This window comes from Canis lupus, chromosome 15, assembly GCF_003254725.2.
Source record: "Canis lupus dingo isolate Sandy chromosome 15, ASM325472v2, whole genome shotgun sequence".
Taxonomy (NCBI): domain Eukaryota; kingdom Metazoa; phylum Chordata; class Mammalia; order Carnivora; family Canidae; genus Canis; species Canis lupus.
In genome coordinates this window covers 10,142,725-10,152,915 of record NC_064257.1, presented here as the reverse complement: position 1 = coordinate 10,152,915, position 10,191 = coordinate 10,142,725, and the positions used below count along the sequence as shown (strand labels likewise).

Here is a 10,191-nt window from a genome sequence, read left to right as displayed (position 1 = left end):
GAAAGTGAGATAGATATCTATTTAGCTGTAGTTCTGGTCTGTTGATGCTAGAAAGCAAGTTTTGTAAACATGCAGCATTCTGCAAAAGCATTCCAGTATCCAAAAGTAAGGATAAGTGTCCACATTCTTTGTTTATTCCAATCAGATTTGCAAAGCCATGCCTACAAGACAGATTGATACAAGGAACTGTTGCCAAAGAAACTGAAATATTCCCAGTTACCTGTGAGTAAAGAGGCAATAGTCATGGCAATGCTTCTTCATCTGAATTCATACTTTGTAATATCCTGTCTGTTGTATTAGATACTCATATGCTGCCTTGTGTGTAAGAGACTGTTGTAACAGCAACTTCTTTTTTTTAAGTTTTTATTTAAATTAGCTAATTAATATACAGGGTAATATTAGTTTCAAGTGCACAATATTAGTGATTCAGCACTTCCATAAAACACCCAGTGTTCATCACAAGTGTACTCATTAATCCCCATCACCTATTTAGTCCCCCCACACCTGCCCTCTGGTAACCATCAGTTTGTTCTCTATATTAAGAGTCTGTTTCTTGTTTTGCCCCTCTCTCTTTCTTTCTCCTTTGTTCTTTTTTTAATTTAAAATACATTAGCCAACATATAGTACATCATTAGTTTCAGATGTAGTGTTCAATAATTCATCAGTTGTGTAAAACACCCTTTGCACTTAGATGCAGTGGCCTCGGTGATAGTTGTCCCCTAGTGTATCACTTCAGAATTATTCTGGTAGTAATTCCAGGATACTTATTCAAGAAGCTGCTCCTACTACTCTCCAAAGATTTTGTGGATGGAAAGTAAATAACTGCACACTGACAAGTTAACTTATTTGTATGCTGTGGCAAAACATTTGGTAAAACTATTGTCTGATAAATTGGAAGTAAAATTATGTACTGACTGGGGTTAGAAAATAAAAACATGTAGTATACATTGGCTATTATTCGCTGCTTGTAAAAAGATGTTACAAGAAAGAAATATGCTCAGAGAAGAATTATCCAAATTTCAAGGAGAGATAAAAGATAATTCATCTGCTAAGGGAGACTCTTCTGCCTGTGGATTACAATCTAAGTTGACTCATACCTACCAGGGTTGGAAAAATTCAGCTGCTCATATTCCTCCAAACAAGAGACTATATAGCTCCAGATTCTTCTCAGGATTCTTCCATTAAGACTTTTCTTCCAGGATGAATAAATTACAAAATAAACCAGCTGCAAAGATTGGGTTAAGAGTGATGCCTTCCAATTCAAGATTGTTATTAATTTAAGTGGACTCAAGATAGCTGCCATTTATCTGTACAAGATCAGACAAAAAATGTAAATAAGTTAGTCTCAAAAAAAACAACAACCTGGACTATGATTCTTTTTTTGAATTTTAAGATTTTAGCTTTGAACTTTATTTTTTTATAATTATTTTTATTGAGTTTGATTAGCCAACATGTAGCATAACACCCAGTGCTCATCCCATCAAGTGCCTCCTTCAGTGCCCATCACCCAGTCACCCCAACCTCCCACCCACCTCCCTTTCTACTACATGTTGGTTTGTTTCCCAGAGTTAGGTGTCTCTCATGTTCTGTCATCCCCACCGATATTTCCCTCTCATTTTCTCTCCTTTCCCCTTTATTCCCTTTCACTATTTCTTATATTCCCCAAATGAATGAGACCATATGTTTGTCCTCCGATTGACTTACTTCACTCAGCATAATACCCTCCAGTTCCATCCACATTGAAGCAAATGGTGGGTATTTGTCGTTTCTAATGGCTGAGTAATATTCCATTGTATACATAAACCACATCTTCTTTATCCATTCATCTTTTGATGGACACCGAGGCTCCTTCCAGTTTGGCTATTGTGGACATTGCTACTATGAACATTGGGGTGCAGGTGTTCTGCCATTTCACTGCATCTGTGTCTTTTGGGTAAATCCCTGCAGTGCAATTGCTGTGTTGTAGGGCAGTTCTATTTTTAACTCTTTGGGGAACCTCCACACAGCTTTCCAGAGTGGCTGTACCAGTTCACATTCTCACCAACAGTGCAAGAGGGTTCCCCTTTCTCCACATCCTCTCCAACATTTGATGTTTCCCGACTTGTTGATTCTCACCATTCTCACTGGTGTGAGGTGGTATCTCACTGTGGTTTTGATTTGTATTTCCCTGATGGCAAGTGGTGCGGAGCATTTTCTCATGTGCTTGTTGGCCATGTCTATGTCTTCCTCTGTGAAATTTCTGTTCATGTATTTTGCCCATTTCATGATTGGATTGTTTGTTTCTTGGGTGTTGAGTTTAATAAGTTCTTTATAGATCTTGGATACTAGCCCTTTATCTGATAGGTCATTTGCAAATATCTTTCCCTTTCTGTAGGTTGTCTTTTAGTTTTGTGGACTGTTTCTTTGGCTGTGCAGAAGTTTTTTATATTGATGAAGTCCCAATAGTTCATTTTTGCTTTTGTTTCCCTTGCCTTCATAGATGTATCTTGCAAAAAGTTGCTGTGGCCAAGTTCGAAAAGGGTGTTGCCTGTGTTGTCCTCGAGGATTTTGATGGATTCTTGTCTCACATTTAGATTTTTCATCCATTTCGAGTTTATCTTTGTGTCTGGTTTAAGAGAGTGGTCTAGTTTCAGCCACATGCAGAAGAATGAAACTAGACCATTCTCTTACACCAGACACAAAGATAAACTCGAAATGGACTATGATTCTTAACACCTATAATTGTCTGGAAGTATATCAGAAACCTACTAAATATTTTAGGAAATTGTGTTGCCAAAGAAACCATAACCTGGCTTGAAGAAGCCTGTGGTTGTGTCTAGGTATAAATATCTTTGAGCTTATCATACTTGGGGTGTGTTGAGCTTTTCTGATGTATAATGTTTTTCATCAAATGCAGGAAGTTTTTGATCATAATTTCTTCAAGTATTTTCTTCTGCTCCTTTTTCTTTCTCCTCTCTTTCTGGTACTGTCATTATGCATTATGCATTATATATATACATCACTATGCATATATGAGGCTGCATGTTTGAGATTATCCAGTCTGAGGACAGAAAGAAAAAAGAATGAACAAAAATGAACAGGGTCTCAGAAACCTGTGAAACACCATCAAACATATTGACATATATATAATGAGAGTCCCAGAAGAAAAAGTGAGAAAGATCAGAAAGACTATTTGAAGAAATAGTGGCCAAAATCTCCCCAAATTTGATTACAAAATCAATCTACACATGCAAGAAGCATAGCAGGCTCCAAGTCAAATAAATTCAAAGATATCTGCATCTAGACACTCCAAATGAAACTATTGAAATCCAAAGAGAAAATCTTGAAAGCAGCAAGGGAAATGCAACTCATCAGGCAAAAGACCCCCAAAAAAAGATTCACAGCAGATTTCCAATCAGAAATCTGGGAGGCAAGAAGTTGTGAGTTGACATCTTCAGAGTGGTGGGAAAAAAGACTGTCAAGTATTCTATATCAAGCAAAATCACCCTTCAAAATTGAAGGAGAGGGATACCTGGGTGGCGCAGCGGTTTGGCGCCTGCCTTTGGCCCAGGGCGCGATCCTGGAGACCCGGGATCGAATCCCACGTCGGGCTCCCGGTGCATGGAGCCTGCTTCTCCCTCTGCCTGTGTCTCTGCCTCTCTCTCTCTCTCTGTGAGACTATCATAAATAAATAAAAATTAAAAAAAATGTTCAAAATTGAAGGAGAACATAAGGATAACAAAAGCTAAGAAAATGCTTCATTTGCACACCTGTACTACAAGAAATTAAATACCAAAGGGAGCTTTCAGGCTAAAAACTACACTGCAGTATCATTTCTCACCTGTTAGATTTGCCAAACTTCACAAGCTTTTCAACACTATTTTGGTGAGGTTTCAAGAAATAAGCACTCTCATACATTTCTGATGGGAATTAAAAATAGTCCATTCCCTGTTGAGGTGAATGTGGTATTATCTAATACTATATATATAGTATATATAGTATATAGTATAGTATATATAGTAATACATATAGTAATATATATAGTTATATATAGTTTTATATATATATATATATATATATATATATATATATATATATATATATATATCCTTTGACCAGCAATCTCATGTTTAAAAATTTACCCTGGAAACGAACTAGGGGTGATAGAAGGGGAGGTGGGCGGGGGGTGGGGGTGACTGGGTGACAGGCACTGAGGTGGGCACTTGACGGGATGAGCACTGGGTGTTATTCTATATGTTGGCAAATTGAACACCAATAAAAAAAAATTTATATATAAAAAAATTTAACCTAGGATCCCTGGGTGGCTCAGCGGTTTAGCGCCTGCCTTTGGCCCAGGGCGTGATCCTGGAGACCCAGGATCGAGTCCCGCGTCAGGCTCCCCGCATGGAGCCTGCTTCTCCCTCTGCCTGTGTCTCTGCCTCTCTCTCTCTCTCTCTCTCTGTGTGTGTCTATCATGAATAAATAAATAAAATCTTAAAAAAATTTACCCTGAAGACACATCTCTAGGAATATGAAAATACATATGCACAAGGTTATTCATTGTCCCATTATTTGTAATTATTTGTAAACAGAATACAGAAAAAAAAACAGAAATGCTCATACATAAGAAATTGGATGAATAAATTACAGGACATCCACACAATAGAGCATGCAGTTGTAAAAGATAATGAGGAAGATCTGTATAAACTGAAATGAAGGGATTTCTAGGATATAATGTAAAGTGAATAAAGCAAATTTAAAATAAATATGCTATCTTTTATGTAAGAGATAAAGGGAAACAAGAAACATAAACATATAAACATAGTATATATATATATATATATATATATACACTTTAAAAAGTAGCATAGGAAACACAAACCAATAACTAATGGAAATTACAACGTAGCAAATATAATGAGACAAATTGACATAATCATTATGATTTGGCCAAAATACATAACCTGAATTTAATCCTAAGGAAGCATAAGAAAAACAAAAATCAGAGGATATTCTGCAAAACAACTGTCCTACACTCTTCAAAAGCGTCAGTATCATTAAAACTTTAAAAAGTCCATTCTAAGGGGACCTGGGGGTCTCAGTCAGTTAGGCGTCTGACTCTATAAGTACATATATATATGTACTTATATATACTTATAGTAGCCAAAAAAAAAAAAAAGACAGAAAATAGAATGGTAGTTTCCAGGTACTGGGAGGAGGAGAGAATGGGGAGTTGTGTGTGTGTGTGTGGGGGGTTTGTTTTGTTTTAAATTTTTTTTATGAAGTAATTTCTGTGCCCAACATGGTGTTCAAACTCACAACCCCAAGATCAAGAGTTGCATGCTCTACTGGCTGAGCCAGCTAGGTGCTCCAGGAGTTATTGTTTAATGGAAATAGAGTTTCAGTCTTACAAGATGAAAACTACAAGATGGAGAGTTATCCATCTCCACAGCTCCATCTTCATAGCATGTGATGGTTCCACAATATTATAACTGTATTTAATACCACTGAAGTGTACACTTAAAATGGTTAATATGGGTAAATTTTATGATAAGTGAGTTTTACCACAACACAAAATTGAAACATATGTATGTGTGTTTGTGTGTCTAGAGAGAAAGGAGTGATAATGAAAAACTAGCAAAATATTAAAATTAGTGAATTTGAGTGATTGGTATACAAAATGTACTATTTTTTCTTTTTTAAAGATTTGTTTATTTATTTGAGAGAGAGAAAGAGAGCAGAGGGAGCGGCAGAGGGAGAGAGAATCCCAAGCAGACTCCCAGCTGAGGTGAGTCCCATGTGGGACCCCAAGATCATGACCTGAGCCAAAACCAAGAGTCAGGCACTCAACTCACTGAACCACCCAGGAACATCATAAAATATGCTATTTTTGCTGTTTTTTAGGTTTGAAATAACTTCAAAATAAATTTTTAAAAAAGATATCGATTACCCATACCATCAGATGGTTTTTATTATAAAGGTCTGCATTAAGTGAATGTATGATGTGATGATGAGTTTGAGAAATCACTATTGAAAGATGAGAGATGGTAATTTTGAAGAGTTGCAAAGCTCAGAATAAGTCCAAAAGAAAATAATTTCTGAACAATAACATTACCAAAATAGAACTTATGAAACGTAGTTCTTAATATAGATCATGTTGGAAATAGGCTACTAGATTAGAATATGTTAGAGTATGTAATTTTAAATAAGTAGTACAGGTTTTTTAAATAAGTAATTTTAAAATGAGGTAAAAATATATTAGACTTATTGCAAAGGGGAAAAATTGGCCAAATCTTGTGATGGGTAAGTTATGTCAAATAAAGAACTGAGAAATCAAAGATTTCAAGTTTTCCAGTATAGCTAACAATAATAGTTACACATCATAAGAGAAAAATGTAAAGAGATAAGAGTTTAGTGATAAATTTTTAAAATAATGACTTTTATTTTTATTTTTTTAAAGAGGGATAAACATTTTTAAATTGTTGAAATATATTGGTAAATTGAGTAATCTACATTGTAGTACTAAGTGGCTACACATGGTCATCCTCAAATTAAGAACTTTCCAAATACCCCACTAACCATCAATCACAAGTCCTTGAAAATACTATAGGATTAACTTGATGAGATGCTATGATCACACAAAGGAGAATAGGAGAATCAATGACTGCAAAGGATTCGTGGTGACATCAGCCTTCGACTAAAAAGAAAATAGAAAATCAATCAAAACATGCATAAGGCATGCGAATTTTGGTGGCTTATTTTTCAACATTGCAATGTCATACATTGTTCCTAACAGAAGAAATCCTCTGACACTTACACAAAGCTGAAAACCAAAACATAAAAAACAGTCAAGAGAGAACCGTTAAGAATCAATTTAACCGTTTTACAGCTAAAAATTAATGTGACATAAAAATAGTGAAAGATAACCCACAAATATATTACGTTAGGGATTCATTTATAGTGCCTTCTTATCTGAAGTTATAAATAGAATAAGGATTTTTTATATAAAAACTATCAAAAAAGTATCAGTGAAAAGACATGATCTTCATGAGCTGTACTGAATGGCCAGGGAACAAGTCCTGCGAGACACAGCAGGCTAGCTCCAGATACCAGCAGTTTGTCAGCTTGTCTTTCACAGAAGGACCCCAGAAAGTTCCATATACCCGTGTATTGTTGACCTGATTCCTTTCTAGTACAACATTCAACATGTACCCATGGTTTCAATTACAGACTTAAGAATTTGGGTGGAGAGGGGAGGCGGAGCAGGCGACTATTTAGAATTTCCTTGGAAATTTCTGTACACATTATGATGTCCTGTGGAATGCAATTCCTTCCAAATCTCAATGAGCAAGCTCTTGATTATTGAGTCATGATATTTTCTTCTAATTTTTGTGTACAGTCCTTGTTTGATTAGATATCATATTGATAGCTTCAGATGGCAGACCTACTTATATCCCTCCATAGTTTCTCCTCTTGTCATCTTCCATTATCGATTCTTCTGTAGCATCTTTAGCTGCTCCTGCAGGGCCTAGGCTGGTCCCTGCGCTGGTGGCGGTAGAGTTACTGCAGCCCATCGCGCCGCTGGCCGGGTGAGCGGCGCTCAGGAGCTGGCGGCCTAAAATAATGACTTTTAGATGTTTTTAGGAAAACCAATCAGAGACAGGTTCACCTTTCATCTTTTCCATAGCAAGTTTTTCATTTCACTTTTACCCATTTCTAGCTTCCTTCTTAGCTGCTTTCTAAAATTTTAATACATTCTTGCTGCATACCTTTGGTTGTTTTTGGAAATCCTCCCCACCCACTCATCAAATTTTCCTCTAAAATTTTCCTTCAGAACAATTCTTTAAAATTATTATATTAGCTATTTCATCAAATGTAAGCAATTACTATATTACTATAGCTATGGTGAGCTCAAATTGCAATAGTCTTAAATATTATTCACATTTATATATAGTTAACTATAGATAATAGTTAATTATTATTAACTATACCCATTTCCATCTACTGTGCAAAAGTCCTGATTTTTTAATTAACTGTTTTCTGTAATTTTGGTAAGTTTTTCCTTGTTAAAGACTGTAATAGTTCTTTCAGGATTCTTTAATGAAATACCATAGACTGACTGGGTTAAGCAACAGATATTTATTCTCTCACAATTCCAAAGGCTGGAAGTCCAAAATCAGAATGTTAGTATAACCAGTTTCTGGTGAGAAACCTTCCAGGAGTGCAGACAACCACCTTCTGGCTGTGTCCTCACATGGTGGAGAGAGAAAGAGCAACTCTGATATTTTTTCTTTAAAGGCCATTATTCCCATCATGAAGATCTGATCTCATGATCTTATCTAAACTTAATTCTCCTCCAAATGCCCCATCTCCAAATACCTTCACATTGGGGATAATCCTTTAACATATGAATTGGAGGGGTGCATCATACAGTCCATAGCAAAAACCTGGCCTTTATATAAGTTTAATTTATATTAGTTTATGCCATTTGGATGTTATTCTTAATCCTGGCAGTAAAGATGGAGCAAGAGATCATTTAAAACACATCCATTAATCTGTAAAGTATAAAAGATCCAATTTATGTCTCTATTACCAACTTTGAATATCATTTCATTATTTAACATTCTCTTTGAAAATATGTTTACAAAAAATAAAAATCTTGACAATAAAATGTAGTAATTTGAACATCTGAAATGCAAAATTAGTATTATTATAACAAATAAATGAAAATTGGTGATGATTTTGTGGTATACAATAGAATGTCACTTTTCTCTGTTCTCATTCTCAAATTCCCACATTAACATGTTAACCATGGCACCATCTTGTGGATATTTTATCAAATAGCTGAGCTGTGCAAACACGTATATGGAAACAATGAAAGCACATGTATTAAAAAAAAAAGAAAAATTTAAAACAAAGTAAGTTAATAAAATAAAATGTTGGCAAGTAATTTTCTTCAATCTTTTTCAAAGGGCTTTAACTAAGGACGCCTGAGTTGCTCAACAGTTGAGGGTCTGTCTGCCTTTGTCTCAGGGTGTGATCCTGGAGTCCTGGGATGGAGTCCCGCATCGGGCTCCCTGCATGGAACCTGCCTATGTCTCTGCCTCTCTCTCTCTGTGTGTCTTTCATGAATAAATAAATAAAATCTTTACAAAACAAAAACAAAAACAACCCTCCCCCTCCCACAAAAAAAACCAAAGGGCTTTAATTATATAAGTAAACTCTTGAACCAGCTCCAGCTTGGTTACTTTTTCTTTTTAAGGCATTTTCTGTACTAACTGCTTATATTAAGTTTCAAACTGGCCAACTGGTTCTGAATACACTAAATAGATTGTATTTAGTGTGTATAACGTATGCACATGTTTGTTTACACATATAAATATAGGGGTACCTGGCTGGTTCTGTCAGAGGAGCATGCAACTCTTTATCTCAGGGTCATGAGTTCAAGCTGCATGTTGGGTGTAGAGATTTCTTAAATGAATAAATTTTTAAAAATACATATAAATGTGTGTGTATACTACTGTAATTTTATATTGATCTAACTTCAGGCTCTATTAAAAGATGGGAATTGACAGATTAGGTTAAAAAAATAAAATAATAAAATAAAAAAGAAATTAAAGTTAGGGGGATCCCTGGGTGGCTCAGCAATTAAGTGCCTGCCTTTGGCCTAGGGCCTGATCCTGGAGTCCCGGGATCAAGTCCCACCTCAGGCTCCCTGCATGGAGCTTGCTTGTGTCTCTGCCTGCCTTTCTGTCTCTCTCTCTCTCTCTCTCTCTGTGTCTCATGAATAAAAATAAATAAATAAATAAATAAATAAATACATAAATAAATAAATAATCTTTAGAAATTAAAGTTAGTTACCTATTGGCTATGAACAACTTACTTTGAATCTAATTTTTCTGAGGTAGAATGAAACATACTGGCAATTGTCAAATATTAAAGGAGATATAATAAAACACACCAAGTTCTGATAACATCAAAACTATATATTATTTTTTTAAGATTTTTATTTTTTTATTTATTCATGAGAGACACAGAGAGAGAGAGAGAGAGAGAGAGAGAGGCAGAGACACAGGCAGAGGGAGAAGCAGGCTCCATGCAGGGAGCCCGACGTGGGACTTAATCCCGGGTCTCCAAGATCAGGCCCTGGGCTGAAGGCGGCGCTAAACCGCTGAGCCACGCGGGCTGCCCTATATTATTTTAATATGAAGG

At 35.8% G+C, this 10,191-nt stretch overlaps 1 pseudogene; it reads right to left on the bottom strand.

Annotated features, from left to right (window-relative positions):
• Positions 1-7,225: 7,225 nt before the first annotated feature.
• LOC125752541 (overexpressed in colon carcinoma 1 protein homolog) lies at positions 7,226-7,568 on the bottom strand (annotated as a pseudogene).
• Positions 7,569-10,191: the final 2,623 nt, after the last annotated feature.